Source organism: Gracilinanus agilis, chromosome 2 (assembly GCF_016433145.1).
Source record: "Gracilinanus agilis isolate LMUSP501 chromosome 2, AgileGrace, whole genome shotgun sequence".
Lineage (NCBI taxonomy): Eukaryota > Metazoa > Chordata > Mammalia > Didelphimorphia > Didelphidae > Gracilinanus > Gracilinanus agilis.
The window spans coordinates 389,614,323-389,633,355 of NC_058131.1; positions in this window are offsets into that span (position 1 = coordinate 389,614,323).

Below are 19,033 nucleotides of genomic sequence, written 5' to 3' on the forward strand. Positions count from 1 at the left end.
ACATATTGCATCCCTCCCCTACCTCACATAGTCTGCAACCCAGTGACACTAGCCTCCTTGCTGTTCCACTAAATAAGAAATTCCATTTCTCGACTGAGTATTTTCACTGACATGCCTGGAACTCTCTCTCTTCTCAGCTCTAGCCCTGACTTCCTTCAAGTCTCAGCTAAAATATGGCCCTACTGCAAGAAGCCTTTTCCAGTCCTCCTTAATTCTAATGCCTTCACACCGTTGCTTATCTCTAATTTATCCTATCACATATAGTTTATTTTACATTGTTGTTCAACCATTTTCAGTTGTGTCCAACTCTCTGTGATCCCATTTGAGATTTTCTTGGCAAAGATTTTGGAATGCTTTGCCATTTCCTTCTCCAGATCATTTTACAGGTAAGAAACTGAGATAAACAAGGTTAAATGACTTGCCCAGGGTCACATAGTAAGTGTTTGAAGCCAGATTTGAACTCAGGAATATAATTCTTCCTGATTCCAAACCCAGCACTGCCTCCATGATGCGACCTAGTGGCCTCATAAATATAGATATTTTCATGTTATCTTCATCATTAGACTATGAGCTTCTTGAGAGCAAGGACTATCTTTTGCCTTTCTTTGTGACTGGCACATAGTAGGTATTCAACAAATACTAGTTGAGGGGCAGCTGGGTGGCTCAGTGGATTGAGAGCCAGGCCTAGAGACAGGAGGTCCTAGGTTCAAATCTGGCCTCAGCCACTTCCTAGCTGTGTGACCCTGGGCAAGTCACTTAACCCCCATTGCCTAGCCCTTACCACTCTTCTGCCTTGGAGCCAATTGGCTCCAAGACAGAAGGTAAGTGTTTAAAAAAATACTAGTTGACTGATTGACTCCAGACTTAATACTCTTTCCAATATACTATGTGATGCCTGCTTTAAATGCTCTAATTTTGAAAATAGGTCTTAATACACTTTTTGACTTCCTGCTATTACATACTTCAAAGCAACCCTCTCCCAAAAAACCGTCCCTCTTAACTAGTCCCAAATTAACAATGAGTATTCTCTTATACCCCTTACCAGACTCCAAGTGCTTCATTACCCTCAGAGAAAATCCATTCCAATGCTCTGGATGGAAGTTCAAGCAACTGGAGTCCAATTGTCCCCAGAAAAAGTCTATTAGCTACTTAAAAGTAACAATCACACTCACCTTTCTTCTTCTTCCTAGGTCACAAAGCTAACTAGTGGCAAAGCCAAAATTTGAACACAATTCTTCTGACTTCTACCTTATTACTCTTTCTGCTTCATCCAATTACTTCCCAAATTTAGGACATCCAGCTCCTTTTCCCCTTTAGCAAAGAAGCAGAATAATAATGCATATTTCTATTGCATTTTTTAGTTTTAAGTTCTTTCTCCACAACAAGGTAGGTATTTTCATTCCCTTTTTACAAATAAGGAAGCTGAGACTCTGAGAAATTAAGTGATTTTCTCAGTCATGTGGTTTTGGCAACAGCATTTGCAGTCAGGTTCCTATAAATATGAGATATTCTGAACTCCTTGAAAGAATGATGCTATAATAAATTTTAGTTAATATTGCTGTTATTACATGTGCAGCCAGACAGCTCCAGGCTCCTATAACTATCAACCAGTTTTGACTGGAACACAAGTAAAATGGACTTTACTAACCTTTAGGTTTTAATAATGTAAAAAGAATCAAAGGAAGATGATGAATTTTAATACAATCACAGTCAAAAATATATTACCTTCGATTGTTCTCTGCTTAGATCCATAGCTGTTTCAGAAAGAGTGACTGGATCATGAGGTAAATTTCATTTGTTTGGGGTAAAAAAATGATATTTTTAAAAGATATTGTACAACATGTCACATTGAAAAGAAAACAATAATATATGATAAAAGTGAAATAACATTAAATTGCCAAAAGAAGCTATTATTAGAGAAAAATTCATAGCACTTTTTGAACCATCTCTATCATTTATAAAGAAACAAAAAATTATAACTTTGGGTTATCATTTTCATACAAAAAGATCCAATTTCCTTCTGGTTAGTAGTGACCAACTGTGAAGTGGTAGACCAAGAATAAGTCATTATTATATCCTTTATATGAGCAGAGAAACAGCTCTCTTTAAGGATAGTGCTTTCATTAGGGGAAGGTTAGTTTCCCATTTTTATTTATACCTGGTTCTTAACACAGTGAAGGTGGCCAGTTGCCATTATGATCAACAGTCATACATGGACCAGAGAAAAAGGTTTTCTTTATAGAAGTCTTGAAATTCTAAAACAAGGCCCTTACCACTCTTCTGCCTTGGAGCCAATTCACAGTATTGACTCCAAGATGGAAGGTAAGGGTTTAAAAAAAAAGAAATTCTAAAACAAGGGCTGAAAATGACAAGTAGGAGCAAGTGAAAGTCCCTCGCAGCTCTTACACTCTATGTTCTATGTTCTAAGAACCTTTCCGGCTCTAACATTCTATGTTGTAAGTCCCTTGAGGTTCTAATTTTCCATGATTGTTTTATGAGGAGAAAGTTTGGAACCTCTCAGATGAGCTCAATCGAAACCTTATCTTTCTTTATATAGTGGTTCCATAATTCTCAAAAATTATTTTCAAACACAAAGAATCAAAAGGATAAAAGTAGTATTGATTGGGTATCCAGAACTATTTTCTTCCTTTCCTTCCATTTATTTTAAAATAAAAAAAACAGTTACCAGCATAGGGTTTCCCCAGCAATCCCAGAAAAATAAAGGAGTCACGTTTCAAAAACCAAGTGCCAGACTTCACCATGCTTCCCAGATATGGCTAATTAATTTTCCTGCTTCAGGGAAATTGCTGGTCATCACAAAGAGAAAGAGATGAGGAAAACATGGCCACTTTGTGGATTCTCCACCGCCCAAGTTCTTTCACAGCCCTGGCCTGCAGCCCTAATCCCCAAATTGCTAAGGACAGCCTACCCCTGCTATAAACAATTAGAAATTCTCAGGTCATTTGGGCAGCTCCTTTAAATACAACAATAAAGGCTTATATAAGAAGATGCCCCTCTTATGTTAGTCTTTGCAAAAGGGGGGAAATCTGCTATTATTGCCACACAAAGAAAATCACAAAAGTCATATCTAAAAAAAGTATAGTTTATTTAATATTTATAGTTACCACCATCCCATCATCTTTATGAACAAGCAAAATTGAACTATAATTCATATTCCTTGGCCATTTATACTCTAGAGGAAATTTTTAAAAAACCTACACAGTAGGGAAGGCCTAGACTAGAAACTGTTGCAGGGGATAGTTCTTGGGGGAAAAGGGAAGAGAAACCTGTAGTATTCTCTAACTAATTTGTAGTATATGGGCAGAGCCTCAGAAGATTCAGTTTAATGCAACAAATATTTATTAAGCACCTACAAAGTATGGCTCTAGGCCCTGGGATTAAAATACCATGACAGTGTGCTCTCATGGAGTTATCATTTTGCTGAAGGGGAATAACACGTACGCAGATAAGAAATACAACATGTATACAAAGTAAATTAGAAGCACAGAAGACAACGCAACAACCATGGGGCTCAGGAAAAGCCCCTTATAGCAGATGATACTTCAGCTGAACCTTGAAGGGAGCTGGGAATTACAAGAAGCCAAAGATGAGGAGGAATAGTCTTCTAATCATGGAATACAGAAGCCTGTATAAAAGTATGGAGAGATGGAAAAACATATCATGTATAAGGAAAAGAAATGGCCAATGGAATTGAAATATGTCTATGAGGGAGAGTAAATGGAAATCAATAAGGCAAGACAATTAGAGCTAGATGATGAAGGACTCTAACTGCCAAATAAAAGTTTGTACAAAGCATGGTTCCTTCACCATTAGCATACCATGTGGCAAATTTCCACCAGCCTTCTTCTGCCTAAGTTATTGCCTACTTTGGTCCGCATTGCTTCCTCTAATTCCATCCAGAATACCCTCCACTTTTCACCCTCACTACCAGCCCCAATGAACTTTTGAATCCTAGTTTTGGTCATGACTTTAAAATATAGGGAACCAGAGATGGAACAGGCCGTGGAACTTAGAACAGAATAATCAAACTGGAAAAGACTTTAGTACCTAGAATTTCAGGTCTAGAAGGAACCTCAGAGGTAGCAGAATTCTTAGAGACTATGTAGTCCAACACTCCCATTTTACAGATGTGAAATGAAGACCCAGAGAGAGAAAAGTAACTTTCCCAAGATCACACAAGATACTCAAAGATAAGATCTGACAAGAGATTTCCCAATTGACAAATAGGTAAGGGACATGAATAGGCAGTTTTCATAGGATGAAATCAAAACTATCAATAAGCAGATGAAAAAGTGTTCTAAATCCCTCCTGATTAGAAAAATGCAAATTAAATCAACTCTGAGGTACCACCTTATACCTAACAGACTGGCCAATATGGCAGCAAAGAAAAGTGATAAATGTTGGAGGGGATGTGGCAAAATTGGGACACTAATAAACTTCTGGTGGAGTTGTGAATTGGTCCAACCATTCTGGAGGGCAACTTGGAACTATGTACAAAGGGCTTTAAAAGAATGCCTGCCCTTTGATTCAGTCATACCACTGCTGGGTTTGTACCCCAAAGAGATAATAATGAAAAAGACTTGTACAAAAATAGTTATAGCCGCACTCTTTGTGGTGGCAAAAAAAACTGGAAAATGAGGGTATGCCCATCGATTGGGGAATGGCTGAACAAATTGTGGTATCTGTTGGTGATGGAATACTATTGTGCTCAAAGGAATGATGAAATGGAGGAATTCCATGTGAACTGGAAAGATGTCCAGGATTTGATGCAGAGCAAAAGGAGCAGAACCAGGAGAGCGTTGTACATAGAGCCTGATACGTTATGGCACAATTGAATGTAATAGACTTTTCTACTAGCAGCAATGCAATGACTTGAGGAACTTATGAGAAAGAGCACTACCCATATCCAGAGAAAGAACTGTGGGAACAGAAATGCAGAAGAAAAACATATGTTCGATCACATAGTTCAATATGGATGTGATTAGAGTTTTAATGTTAAAAGATCATTCTACTGCAAATATGAATAACATCAAAATAGGTTTTGAACAATGAAAAATATATAGCCCAGTGGAATTGCTTGTCAGCTCCTGGAGGGGGGAGGGAAGAAAGGAATCATTAATCATATAACCATGGAAAAATATTCTAGATAAAAAACATTTTTTAAGATAAGATTTGAACCTAGGTCTCCTGACTCTCAGTCTATCATTATGTTCTAAATCTTCCTCCCTTCTCTTCTGACCAGTGCTATCTACAGTGTTTCATTAAACAGAAATCTAATCATGCTGCTAGTATATCAAAAGAAGAATATGATCTCCTATCACCAAACCCCCTCATAACCCCTAAATTCACCCACCCACCTCCAGAATAAACAGATTCAACTTCCAAGTGTAGTTTCCTACCTATGTCTTCTTAGCTAAAATTATTTACTATTTAGTTATATAAATAAGTATATAAATAATATATAAATAAATAGAATATAAATAAGTCCACAAACCTTGTTGTGATTCCAAACCATAATGTTTAAGTCCAAAATCCAATTCTCCCAAGATGCCTTGGGACATGTGCCACCAAGGATAATAACTGCCTCCAGTCCTCTTACCCCCGTCTCTATTGATATGTTTTCTCTCACCTTTTATTGAGTGACAAATTTAATTTGCAGATCAACTCTCTGGCTGTGAACACAGGGGTGGAGCGGCCCCAGCTTGTCCATCCTCCTTTCCCCCTCCCCTTTTCACTGCTAATCTTGTCACATTCTTACCTTCCAACTTGGCTGCCAACTGGGAATGCCAGTGTCAGCTTCTGTGAAACAGGCAAAGACCCAATTGCAGGAGCCAAAGGCTGCTTGCTCCAAACATTCTGGGCAAAGATAGAGTTGGTCACCTAAAGGAGTTGATCTAAGTGCCAAGAAGGCCTTTTCTGGCCCTGACATTTTAAATTTTAAGGTCCCTTCCACTGCTAACATTCTGGGTTCTAAGTCTTTTGTGAATGAAAAATCTGCCATGAGACAGTCCATTCTTTAGCATTGTCTCCTTTTAAGAAGCAAAACCTACTATTAAAGGTAATATTGAACTATGTCACTTATACCTAGACATATATTAGCAAGCAGGTAAGGCCTTTTTAGGAAGTCTAGTATAGTACTAGTCATTTTAGGTGACAAGAGTAAGGGTTCAGGACAGTCAATGATAGTTGTAATGGCACTGAGAAACTGGATCAGAAGTAGAGAGAACTACAATTAAAACACAGAATAGAGGAGTTTAGGGGAATGGAGAAAAAAGGCAGAAACCAACTTCAGATACTTCCTACTTTTTCTCACTTCTACTTTTTGTTGCTGTTATTCAATCTTTCCAGTCATAGCTGACTCTTTGCAACACCATCTGGGCTTTTCTTGGCAAAGTTACTGGAGTGGCTTGCCATTATCTTCTTCAGTTCATTTTGCAGATGAAGAAACTGAGGCAGAGTTAAGTGACTTGCCCAGAGTCACATAGCAAATAAGGGTCTCAGGCCAGGTTTGAACTCATGTCTTCCTGGCACAAGCCTAGCATTCTATCCACTATGTCACCTAGCTGCCTGACTTAAGAGGCAGCAAAAGACCATGAAAAGACCATTCAGTGTCAAGATACATGAGTTTTAGTCCCAGGCCTGCCCCTAGTTTACTGTGTGTCTTTGGGTAAATCATTTTCCTAACTGGCCCTCAATTTTTTCATCTGTAAAGTTAATACATTAAATTAATGTAAACTCCTAGAAGTCAGGGACTGTTTCATATTTGTGTTTAAATATCCAGCACCCACTTCTGTGCCTGGCACATTGTAGACAATTAATAAATGATTATTGATTGCCCTTATGATCCTTAAGGTCTTTGCAACTCTAAAGTTCTATAATGATATAGCTTGCTTTGTATATAGATTTATATATTTTGTGCAAGATGATTTGTGATTTGGGAAGCAAACAGTCTCCCTTTTATTCTCAGTGAAAGGAGAAAACGAAGAAGTGACCACAGTAGTACATGTGTATGTACTGTATGTGACTCCATGAGTAGAAGTGTTATAAATATTTGCTGAATGAATGAATGAGAGGGCAAAGGAAAGGGGACAAGAAAGGCTAGACTCTCCCTTCCAGGCCACTGTAAAATAAAAGGAAAGAGTGGAAAGGAAGCTTACAGAAGAGGACATAGAGTGATATGAAGAAGAAAACACTGGGTTTGGAGACAGAAGACCCGAGATTGAATTCTAACTTTACTACTTACTAGCTGTGTGGTCTTGGGCTTCTCATTCAACTACTCTGAGCATAATTTTCTCAAATGCAACAATAAGAAGTTGGATTGGATTATCTTTAAAGCCCTTTTGAGTTCTAAAACCTAATAGAAAGAAAAAGCAATTTGTTTTTTTTTCCATTCTTTTGGACTTCTCCTGTTTGAAAAATCTTGAGAATGATCCCTAAGTATCCTTCAATAATGTTGCTTGTAGCATGGACTTCTCTGACACATATTGCATTTGAAATTGAGGTGAGATATGAACAAGGAGAGCACAGGACAAGAAGACTCCAGAATGCTGGAGACAGAAAGCTAAATATGGAGTCAAGAAGACTTGGGTTTGACTGTATGATCCTGAACAAGTTTTTGGACCTTTTGGAGGTCCAACTTCCTCACTCATAAAAGAGGATAATAAGTGTGTCACAGGTTTTTTTATGAAAGTCGAATAAGATCATGCAAAGCACTTTGCAAACCTTAAAATGTTATATAAATGGTGATGATGATGATGGCGATGATGGTGGTGATAATGATGATAAGACAGAGGGGGTTGCAGTCTGCATTGATGGAGGAAGTATGTACATAGGGAAATCATAGATACACTAAAAAAATCACAATTTTTATAACAGCACTAAGTCACCAGCAAAAGGTCAAATTATGTTCTTTATTCTTTGTTTAAAAAAATAAGAAAGTGTATGCTGTCCTTGGAGAGGCATACAAGAGGCTGTCCTTGTAGTAGAACTAGTGTTTGGTCTTAGAGTCAGGGAGATCAGACACTTAGCATTACAATTCTAGACAAAGCACTTTATTGTCTGAGCCTTAGTTTCCTTTTCTGTAAAATGAGGGGGTTGAACTTAGTGATCTCTAAAGTTCTTTCTATCTCTAAATGTATGATCCTATAATGCTATTATTATTAAGTTCCTTCTGTCTAATTTCTCTTTCCATCATTATATTGTAGCTGAACATCTTACATTTCAATGTTGCTTTATTTCCATTGTGCTTTTATAGACTTCCAATTTAATCTTCGTAATAGTCTTGTGAGGTAAGCATAGAACTATTACCAATACCATTTTTTAGATTAAGAAACTGAGGCCTTGAATCCTTGAGACCATTGAGTCCAGCCCTTTCACTTTACAAATAAGCAAACTAAGACCCAGGGAGGTGACTTGCTCAAGGTCACACAGGTAGTAAAAAGGTCAGAGATGAGATTTGAACCCATGTCTCTGATTTGAAATCTATCATTCTTCCCAATCTACCACACCGTTATTATAGGTGCCCTCCAAAGTAATTTCTATATCTGGGATTCTATAGTTTCAGGATTTGTCCAAAGTCATTCATCTTAAAAGTGAGGTAATACTTAAACCAATCTCTTCTGATTCAGTCCATGGCTTTTTCAACCAAGACTGAGAATAATTTGGGGGGAGAGGGGATTACTCCCTTCCCCTCCCAAAAGCCTTTGCAATTTAACAGGGAATCTGTATCCTTAAACCAAAGGAATGGAATCAAATAGTGGAATTTTAAACACCAACCATAAAGTTGGAAGGGGAAAAATTTGAGGGACAGGGGAATATTGACAAGGTGCCTCTGAAAAAATCCCCAAATAAGTGGCTTCCTCTTCTGCCTCCATTTAAAGCCAATACAGCCATTCACTTCAAGATATTACTACTGAGAACACAACATGCCATAAACAAGTAATTAACTCTGTGACTTCCCAACAGAGGTGTTCTGCTGGGATTGTCCCAGCCTGCCTCAGGCTTCCGGTTCCCGTCCCTTATTTGCAGGTTTGTTTTTGGTTCTTCTGGCTATGGAAGAGCTGGAGTTTCCCTCTCTGCAACCAAAGCCGCCTTTTAATCCAATTCTCCTGTCTCCCATTCTCTCATTATGATTATTGATTTGGGCAGCCTCTCGCCACAGTTACACAATCTCCTGATTAAATTCTGTGAGCCAGCCGGCTCTGGGTACAGAAGGGGAATGAATACATAAACTGCTGCATTCAACCCAAGGGAGGCATATGAGGCTAGAGGTGGAGGGAGGAACTTCACCATATCTCTTCCATTGTGATATGGCATAATGTTGCACCAGAATTCAGGAGACCTAGGTCAAAGTACTGTCTTTGCCTCTAATTTTCTGAGAAAACAGAGGCTCAGAGAGAAGTGATTTGTCCAAGGTCACTTAGGGAGTTAATAATAGAACCTGAGCTAAGTTCCATACTTCTTTATTTCTAATCTAGATGTCAGTCCCTTACACCTAACCATTGGACTATCAATCAACCAACAGCATTTATTAAATGTTTACTGAGTACACTGAGCCATGTGGAGCACTGGATTAAAAAAAAAAAAAAAAAGGTGAAACAGTCCCTGATTCAAGGATCTTAAATTCTAATAGTGGAAACAGCATGAATGTATATAAAAGAAGGAAATAAACATTTATTAAGCACCTACTATGTTCCAAGTTCTACATTAAACATTTTACAAATATTATCTCTTTGGATCTCCATAACAATCCTGGAACATAGGTTCTATTATTACCCTCATTTTATACTTGAGGAAACTGAAAGAGAGTTTAAGTGACTAACTAGAAAGTACCTGAGGACAAATTTGAACTCAGGTCTTCTTGACTCCTGGCTAAGTGACCTATCCATTGTACTACCTCCCCTGGCTTACATATATGGAATATATATAAAATATAGATTTAATATAAAATTTTACATATTATATGGAAGTATATATTACTTATGATGGAGTCATTTTATAATATATTTATGTATGGTTCAGTGCAATATGGACACAGAAATGAAAATACACTTAGGATTACATATAATTCTTTCAAATAGTTTTTTTAATGATACAACAGAAGCAGCTAGGGGACTCTTGGAGAGAGGACCAGGATTGAAAACAGGTCCTGAGTTTAAATCTGGACTCAGACATTTCTTAGCTATATGACCCTGGACAAGTCACTTCACCCCAGTTGCCTGGCCCTTCTGCCTTGGAACCAATACTTAGTGTTGATTCTAAGGCAGAAAGTAAGGGTTCATATTTTTTTAAAAGTAGAGCTAGGTTAAAAAGGAAGATTTGGCTATGGCTTTTGAAATATTATTAATATTCAGACAAAAAGCTATAATACCAGTCACTCATTGATAATTAAATATTCATATTTTTAAATGAATACAGGATAATTTGGGAAGGAGAGACCTAGTAGTTAAGAAGACCAGGAAGAGTTCCATAAATAAAATTGAATTGAGTCTCCCAGGAAATTAAAGATTCCAAGATGAAACAATGAGGAGGGAGTGCATTCCAGCCAGAGGAGATAGCCAATTCCAAGGCTCAGAGATAAAAAATAGAACATCCTATCTGCAAAATAGCAAGTAAGCCAACGTAGCAAGCAAGGAGGGAAGAAAAGCATAAGAAGATTCCCAGGCCTTCCCATACACGAACACCAGTAGCTGAAGTTTAGAAGGAAAGTCGACAGGGAAAGCAATCTCCAAATGTAGAATAAGATATAAAATAGGACCATGTCAAGGAAGTTCATCACAATTCAAATCAACAAACATTTATAAGATGCCTACTTTGTACAAGGTCCTGTTTTCAACACTGAGGATACAAAGAAGAAAACAATGTAGCACCTACACTCAGGATTTTATCATATAGTAGGGAAAGGAAACAAATAACTACAAGACAAGTTAGATAGTCTTAAAATGCATAGAAGGAATAAAATAGAAAGGGCTAAAAGATTAAAAGAGAGCAAGAAAAAAAACATAAGAAGAATGATTTAAAAAGAGAGAGAGAGAGAGAGAGAGAGAGAGAGAGAGAGAGAGAGAGAGAGAGAGAGAGAGCACATCCTAGGTGAGGCAAGTAAAAAGGAAAGCGGAATCAGGATAGAGATCATAGAAGAGGTGGCACCAAATTAAAGAATAGGTATTTTATTCAGTAGGCAATGGAGTTCATTGAAGGTCTCTTCCCACTGGTGTTATGTCTTTAGCTGGGAAGCCCAGCAGGAGAACCCTTTTAGGTCTCACACAAAAATCACATTACTAAACACAGCAGGAGAATCTCAAGAACCCATGGCCCCATAGACTACAGTAAGGTGCTACCTATTTCTTTCTCTCTCACTCTAAGCACCATATGTCTCTGCAATTGACCATAATAAATAATGTTTAGTTGTCAAGCACCAGCAGTTGAAACCCTGCTTATATGTTCTGGCTGAAGAAATCTCCAGCATGGAAAGAGGCTAGTGCCCGTCTAAGGTCTATTAGCTGCAGCTGTTGCCTTCCCAGGCCAACTGAACTACCCTCTCCACAGAGCTAACACTAGAGTTCTTTAAACTACTTCACATCAATAATTAGGGAGTGGAGGATTGAGGATCGCTGAAAATTGAGCCCCAAGTAGCCTCGTCAGCTCTGCGCTGTCTTCTTGTTGGAAACTGATGCTTAGCCCTGACAAGCTATCTCATAAATGTAGTTGATCCTAGGGCAACCAGGCAGAAATGTGTGAATGACCCTTTCCCCACTGCAGACAAAATTCAGCATACTTACTCCTGGAGAGTGAATCAGTGAATCTTTATGTACACATAATGACAATTCATTTAGGGACAACATAGTCTTCAGTTCCAGATACTCTGAACCTGCACATCATTGAAGAACTTGACTTCTGTTGAGTCATGTAAGGGCTTCCACTTCCACCAAATCTTTCTATGGTCCTAATCTTTGGGCTCTCGGCCAGAGTCGAGAAAGAGTAACTGGGACCTAAATCCAAAGATATTCTTGTTTGTGTCTCAGTTTCCAAAGAATAGACATTACCTTTTGAAGGTAATTCCATTTAGTCAGCTCTAATTTTGCTGACAAGGACTCTATTTGGAAACAGATAACACTTAAGATTTATATGGGGTTTTTTTTTCAAAATTAGCTAAATATAAGGGCAACATGGTTTAGAAAATATGTGCCAAACCAAGAGACCTGTGTTCATATTCCAGCTCTGCCATTTACCAGCTATGTTACCCTGGCAAAACCACTTAACCTCTCTGAGCCTCAGTTTATCTGTATGGAAATATCTGTGATGCCTATTTCCCATTGATGTAATGAGGATCAAATATTTTGCATACATTAAGAACTATATAAACATTTAAAAACTATTATCAGACCATAACTTGATTATGATAGCTGTGTTCCATCCATGGAAATAACTCATACAAGTTCTCTCATTTGAAAGAATAGACATTCTATTTTTTATATATTTCTCTTCATTTACATGGCTAACATTCATGATCTTAAATAAATAAGGCAGAGACTTTGGATAGTTGCAAAATTGAACCTAAAAGGCAAGTCTTATGACTTCATGTACAAACTACAACTTTACCTTTCACTGATTAAAATGGGGGTGTCCCATAAGTCTATATGGAGGGCCTGCTTTGGGATTACTATGAAATTTTTCCCAGTGTTTCCCTTTTAGAGTGAAATTAATTATAAGTTTGTAATTTTTGTCTCATGGTAGCTCCTATGCTTCCCAAGAAATGTTATAAATGATTTTGCATTTATAGCATTATATAACATCAGTAGATTACGGTTAGTAGCAAGGAACAAAAAGTTTTGAAATATGACTCAATTTCCCTACTCAGGAACCCTAATTTCTTCTGGTTCTTCATGTTTCTACCCTCCAAGATCCATGAATCATTGAGATATCTATCTGCATTTTGAAGAGGACAACTTACATGCTCTAATGCCTCCCAATGAATTTCTAGATAATTGGACTACACAAGACAAAATCCTCTGAGCCAGGTTGGTTAATTTACTAATTCAAATTGTAAAAATATAGAATGGAATAGCTCGAAGGGAGCTTAGAACAAAGAAAGTAAAATCTGTGATATTAGCATATGAAATATGTAATTTGAAAGTTAGAAGAGACCTTTGATATCATCTGAACAAACTCTCACTTTATACAGTTGGAAACAGAGTGAATAAAAAGCATTGGGTTTCCTCTCTCAGGGGGATCTGCATTTCAACCTTATCTCTAATTGTGGAAGAAAAGGCTTTATCCCTTTGACACGCGTATGTCATCACGACATTAGTGGTATAGTAGGGGAGATTTCAGGGCAAGCAGGGGAGACCCCTGACATCTCACTGTGTCACATAAGGCAGAGGAAATGGCATCTTACTATGAATCAGGAATCCTGGGTTCTATTACTAGCTTCACCCCAGGTTGGAAGTACATTCACTACTCACAGACCCAATCCTTCCTATGATGAACATGGAAGTTTTGACTTGCTCTCATTCCAACATGGACCCATTCAGTTTACTTAGGCAGTCAGCTGATCCCAGCCACAGGGATTTGCCGTATTGGTGCTAGAATTGAAGCAGACATTTGTTTGACTTTAGCCTCACAGAATTCCAGAGCTCAAGACTCAGATCCACCAGCCTCAGCTTCTCCTAGTAACAGGGACCACAGGCAAGTGCAACTATATCAGTTTCACAATTAATATTCTGTATGATCTTGGGAAAGTTATTTCTCTCCTTTCAACACCAGTTTCCTCATTTACAAAATGAGGGAAATGTTCTCCACAGTCCCTTTGAGCTCTGTGTTTCTATGATAAACCTATGTTTTATTGTCTAGGAAGAATCCTTTCTGCTGTCCATGGTTCTTAAGTCCCCATGTCCCTATAATACCAGTGCTATCTACTAACAAAACAAAACAAAAATAAACCATCATTAGTGAGTAGGATTTGCAAAAATGTGTTATGTAGGGATGGTTTTCACTGAATTGAATTATTATCTCTTCTGGAATCCTTATAACTGGCAGCATAGGCTTGGGAAAGGATCTTGAAGGTCATCTAGTCCTAGCCCTACTTGAAAAATGAAATTCACTTACCAAATCCCTAAGAAGTAGTCATCCAGGCTCTGTTTAAAGATGTGCAGTGATTTGGAAGCTTACTGTTTCATGTTGGAAGACAGGGTAGGAGAGTGAGATGGAACAAACCCTGATTGTTAGAAATTGTTTTATATTGGATGCAGTCTGCATCCCTGTGAATTAACCCCAATAATTCTATACTCTGTGGCCAAATAAAGTAATACCATCTCTTGTACACAATAGCCTTTCCCAAAAAACTACAATCATATCCTGCTCAATCTCCTCCTCTTTGGATTGAAAGATCTCCAGTTCCATTAACTAATCCTTGTATAGCATAGTTTTGGTTGACTAAGTTCGGGTCTTAGAGTGAAAATACCAGATTTAGAACCTGAAAACCAAGATTCAAATACCAATTCTGCCTTACTTCACAAGGTCTCCATTTTCTCATCTGTAGAATGAAATTTTTTAATTAAGTGTTCTATATGATCTCTTTTTGTTCTAAATCCTTTGATTTAGAAAGGCAGCATAGTATATAGGAATAGGAAAAGTGCTAGGTTTGAATCCTGCCTCTTGTCCTTGCTCACTTGTATGACCATAAGCAAATCACTTGGTCTCTCTGATCCTGATTTCCCTCATATTTAAAATGGATGCAATAATACTTCTAGAACCTATCTCTCACTAGATTATTCTAAGGGTCAAATCAAATGACATATGTAGTGCTTTGCAAACATTAAAGCTTTCTATGAAACCAGAGGATAGTGATAATGGTCCTTTGATCCTCTCCCCATCAAGGCTAGTCTCCTTTGAACATGTCACAGATTCTCACTGTCTTTCCTAAACATGGTACCTGGAATTGAACATGGTCTAAAAGTTGGAGCTTGGGCAGATCAGAGAACAACAAGGTATGACTTCCTTCCACTGTCAAGCCATGGTCAAAGAAATGGAAATTTTTTCTAGTCCATGTGGAGACTGAACCCATGTCCTTAGCCCCCTAGATCTCATTCTCTAATCACTGAGCTGATTGACCACAGATTTTATAGCCCCTTTGTTATGCTTACCCTATTGTTAGACCTAGCTCCTAAGATGGATCTATTCTATCTACTGTTATTGCAAATCCTTTTCTAATCAGACACCCTTTTTACCATGCATTATAAAAAGCCCATTGAAAATCATCATCCCATTCTACATGCACTCAACTCAGATGGGCAAAACTATCCCTACCATGAAAGCTAAAACACACACACACACACACACACACACACACACACACACACACGATGAAAAGGTTAAGCAAATTCACACAGGTCACACAGCAAATCTGCCAGAGTTAAACAGTAGGCTGCTAATGTGACCAATGACAGCTTCAGAAGATTGATGAATGTCTCCTGACTTTCAACAGAGCAGTAGTGGAGGTATGAAATGTAGCATGTATCTGTGACATACTATGATATGTTGATTTGTTTTGTTTGGCTGTACTTATCTGTTACAATTAAGGGTTCTATTGGAAATGGAGAGAACAGAGGGAAGGGACCGTCTTATTTTTAAAAGTATCAATAAAACTGTTATTTTTTTTAAAAAGCAGTGAATTACCAGCCCGTTCCATCCCTAAGCATCATTTAGAGACCATGCTTAGCTGAAATACACCTGCAGTCCACTCTAACTTATGCAAAATAACTACAATATTCTCCCCTCTACCACTCAGGTGAACTGTGGGTTACAAATTTTAATAAAGAAAGGAATGAGGTTAGACAGAGAAAGTATGACCATGTTTATATGTGGTAGAAGGGTGTGACAGGCAAAGTATGAACATTCCAAAGCTAGATATGATTTTTGGAGTTATCCATTGTTTTGGATTATCCAGGCCACTGACCCCCTTGTCATGGGCAGCTGCGGCAGCTGAACTCCATTTATTAGCATTGCCTTCTGTTCCAAAGAGAAAGTTCACGGACTGGTCTCCCTCATCCATCTTTCACTAGATGAATAGGACCATAAATCTTCCTTTCACACCCTCCAAAGGCCCAGAAATGAGCTGAATTGCCCCTTTCCCATGCCCCTTCCCACTTCCCACACCTCCAGTCTGTGTTACATCTCATTCAAATGACCAAAACAAAGCCAAGCTTCCCTCACACACTGGGGTGAGGAAGCCTAGTCTACAACCAATGGAACTTGAAAGGCAAGTGAGTAGACTAAATTTTCAATTCATTAGGGAGTAGGAGTGAGAGGGGAGGAGAGGAATGAATATTCAAGCTGGCCAACAACCTCCTGTCCCCCAAAAGCCATCCACAGATGGTTCAGAGTCAGGTAAACAAAACTTTCACCAAAAGGAACCTCAAAGAGAGAAAAAAAATCCATGGGAAGGTGAAAAGCTGATGTTGGAGAGGGAAGCAATTATACTATCACAGAATCAGGAGTCTCAGAACAAAGATTGTCAGAAATGGCAAAGAGTTTCGAACGGAACACAAAATATAGAATGTCTGGGATGGAAAGCACCTTAGACCAAGGAACATAAAAGTCCAGAACTAGAAGGCATCTCTGAAGTCAGATTGTCCAAACTCCTATATTACATAAGAAAAAACAGACCAAGAGAATGGAAATGATTTTGCCAAAGGTCATGCAATGACAATGCAAGAGCAAGAAATCAGACCCAAGGGTCCTAACTTCCAGGCCAATGCTTTTTCCACTGCACCTCATTACCTCTCATTCTGTGACAATTGTAGGGCAAAGGGGAAAGGGCTGCCAGCCCAGAAATTATTTTAAACATTTTTCTAAAAGAAAAATAGTTCATTTGTAAGAAGGAGTTGCTGTGTAAGAATGACAATATAGGCAAAAAGTTTTATTTTGGCATCCAATCACTTCCCCAGCTTCTAGACAGCTCATCCATGAAGCCTTGGACAAGCCACCTCCCCTCTCTGAAAATATTTCCTTATCTGTACCATGTGGAGAGTGGACTAAATAATCTCTCCATTCATTAGTCCAGGATCTATATTGTAACATAATAGGTTCTCAAGTTCCTTCCATCACCCAGATCAGAAGCAGAACAAGTCAAAACTTCCATGCAAAGAGGCTTCTTTGCATGGAAGTTTTGACTTGTCCATGAGTGATTAGTGCACTTCCAGCCTGAGTGAGGTAAGGAGATGAAGTCTCAAAAAACAAAAAATGAAGTTCCTTCTGTCTTTGACATGCTTAGAGTTTATGAGCATATGTCTGTCCAGGTTTGCAGCTAGTTTCTTTAGAGGTAAGGAAGTGATTCAAAATGATGAAATCAGTAAAACTTGGTGCAGGGCTATTTCATACCACTCATGATGTCAACAGCAGATATGTATTAGTTGTAATTCACAATCAATAATCTCTTTTGAGTGCAGTAATACATGCTGAAGCTTCTGGAAATGAACTGATTCTAACAGAAGATGGGAAGAAAATATCTACCCAGATCTAGAGAGTTGCAGAATTGTTCTACAACCCTTTCTTGTAGAACATTATCTGGTGGACTCAGTCTGAGCTTGGAAGACAAAAACCCAATTGGATTTCAGATTAAGAGACTAATCTTGGTGCAACCACTAAGTTAGTGTGTGACTTTGTTGTACAAGTCACTTAGACTCTCTGGGCCTCATAATCTCTAGCCACTGAGTGGGACTAATAATAACAGATACCCCCACCTCACAGGTACACAAATGAGCAGCAACAAAATGAGAACAGTAGAATTTCTTTGACTTAGAACCCTAAGTGTGAGCTATTCTGTTTTAGAGAACAGGTTCCCGGTGATCCTGCAGAGCAAATTTTAACTTCTGACATGAACCAAAAGAAAATCCAAAGTCCATAAAAATAATCCCTTACCTTTTTTAAGTGCTTTCATTTCCATATTTCATTCGCATCTCAGAACAGACCTGTAAAGTAGGAAGGACTAGTATTCCTAATTATCAGCTGAGGAAAGGGAGGCTCGTAGAGGTTAGACAACACACCCAAGGTCACACAGTGATTTAGTGACTGAGACCCAGTTAGTTCTCCTCCTTTGGGTCCTTTGTGCTACCCTACTCTGCCTCCCGAGCAAAAGACAAACTCGAAGTCAAGTCTTCTACCCCTAATACGATTAAATACTGAGCAGTCTCTCTAGTGATCAGAAAATTCTATAATAATTCAAGTCTAGGGGTTAGCCTTTTTTTTGAAACCTCACCCCCTGCAGCCCTTGTCTGACCCTTGACCCGTGACCCCTGCCTCCTATATGACATATGCATCCTCCCAGAGCTGCAGAAATAAAAGCTCTGAACCTCTGTTCTCCCCACACCCCCTCCAGCCCCCAAACGATCATGACGCCTCCTTGTTGTTGAATGCCCTACAGGTCACCCATCCTCTCCATTTTGCCATCGCACAAACCGCCCCCGCCCCCTCTACGTGGGAGCTGGGCCCAGATCCTGGAGGAGTCGCCTGACTCCGCACTGCGTCTGATTCTCATTGCCTCCCCCTCCCAGTCCCAGTCACCGCCTCTATGTGCATCAGCTCTAAGCACGCCCTCCTGCTCCATACCAGAAAAAAAATCCGCAAACAGGGAAGGCCTGGGAGCTGGGCTCGAGCCTGTCCTTTCTTGTGTTGTAACCAAGCGGACAGCCTATCCATGTTCCCTACACTTGCACACACACACCCATCACATGGCACAGACCAGTTGGGACGAGGCGCTAGGACCCATGCCGGCCGGCTGCCGAGGCCTAGGCCACACGCCTGGAGAGCCACGCTTCCTCCTTTCTCTGGATAGGAACCGAAAGGCAGGGACCAGTTCTGGGCTGGAAACAGATTCATGCTGCAGAGAAACCAAATTTAAGGAAAGAAAATTGATTTAATGCAGAAAGGAGTGTACCAGAAAATGGGGTGAACATTCAGTAAAATGGTGAGCTGTAACTTTGTCTCAAGAGGTCCAAACCCTACCCTGTCGACTACC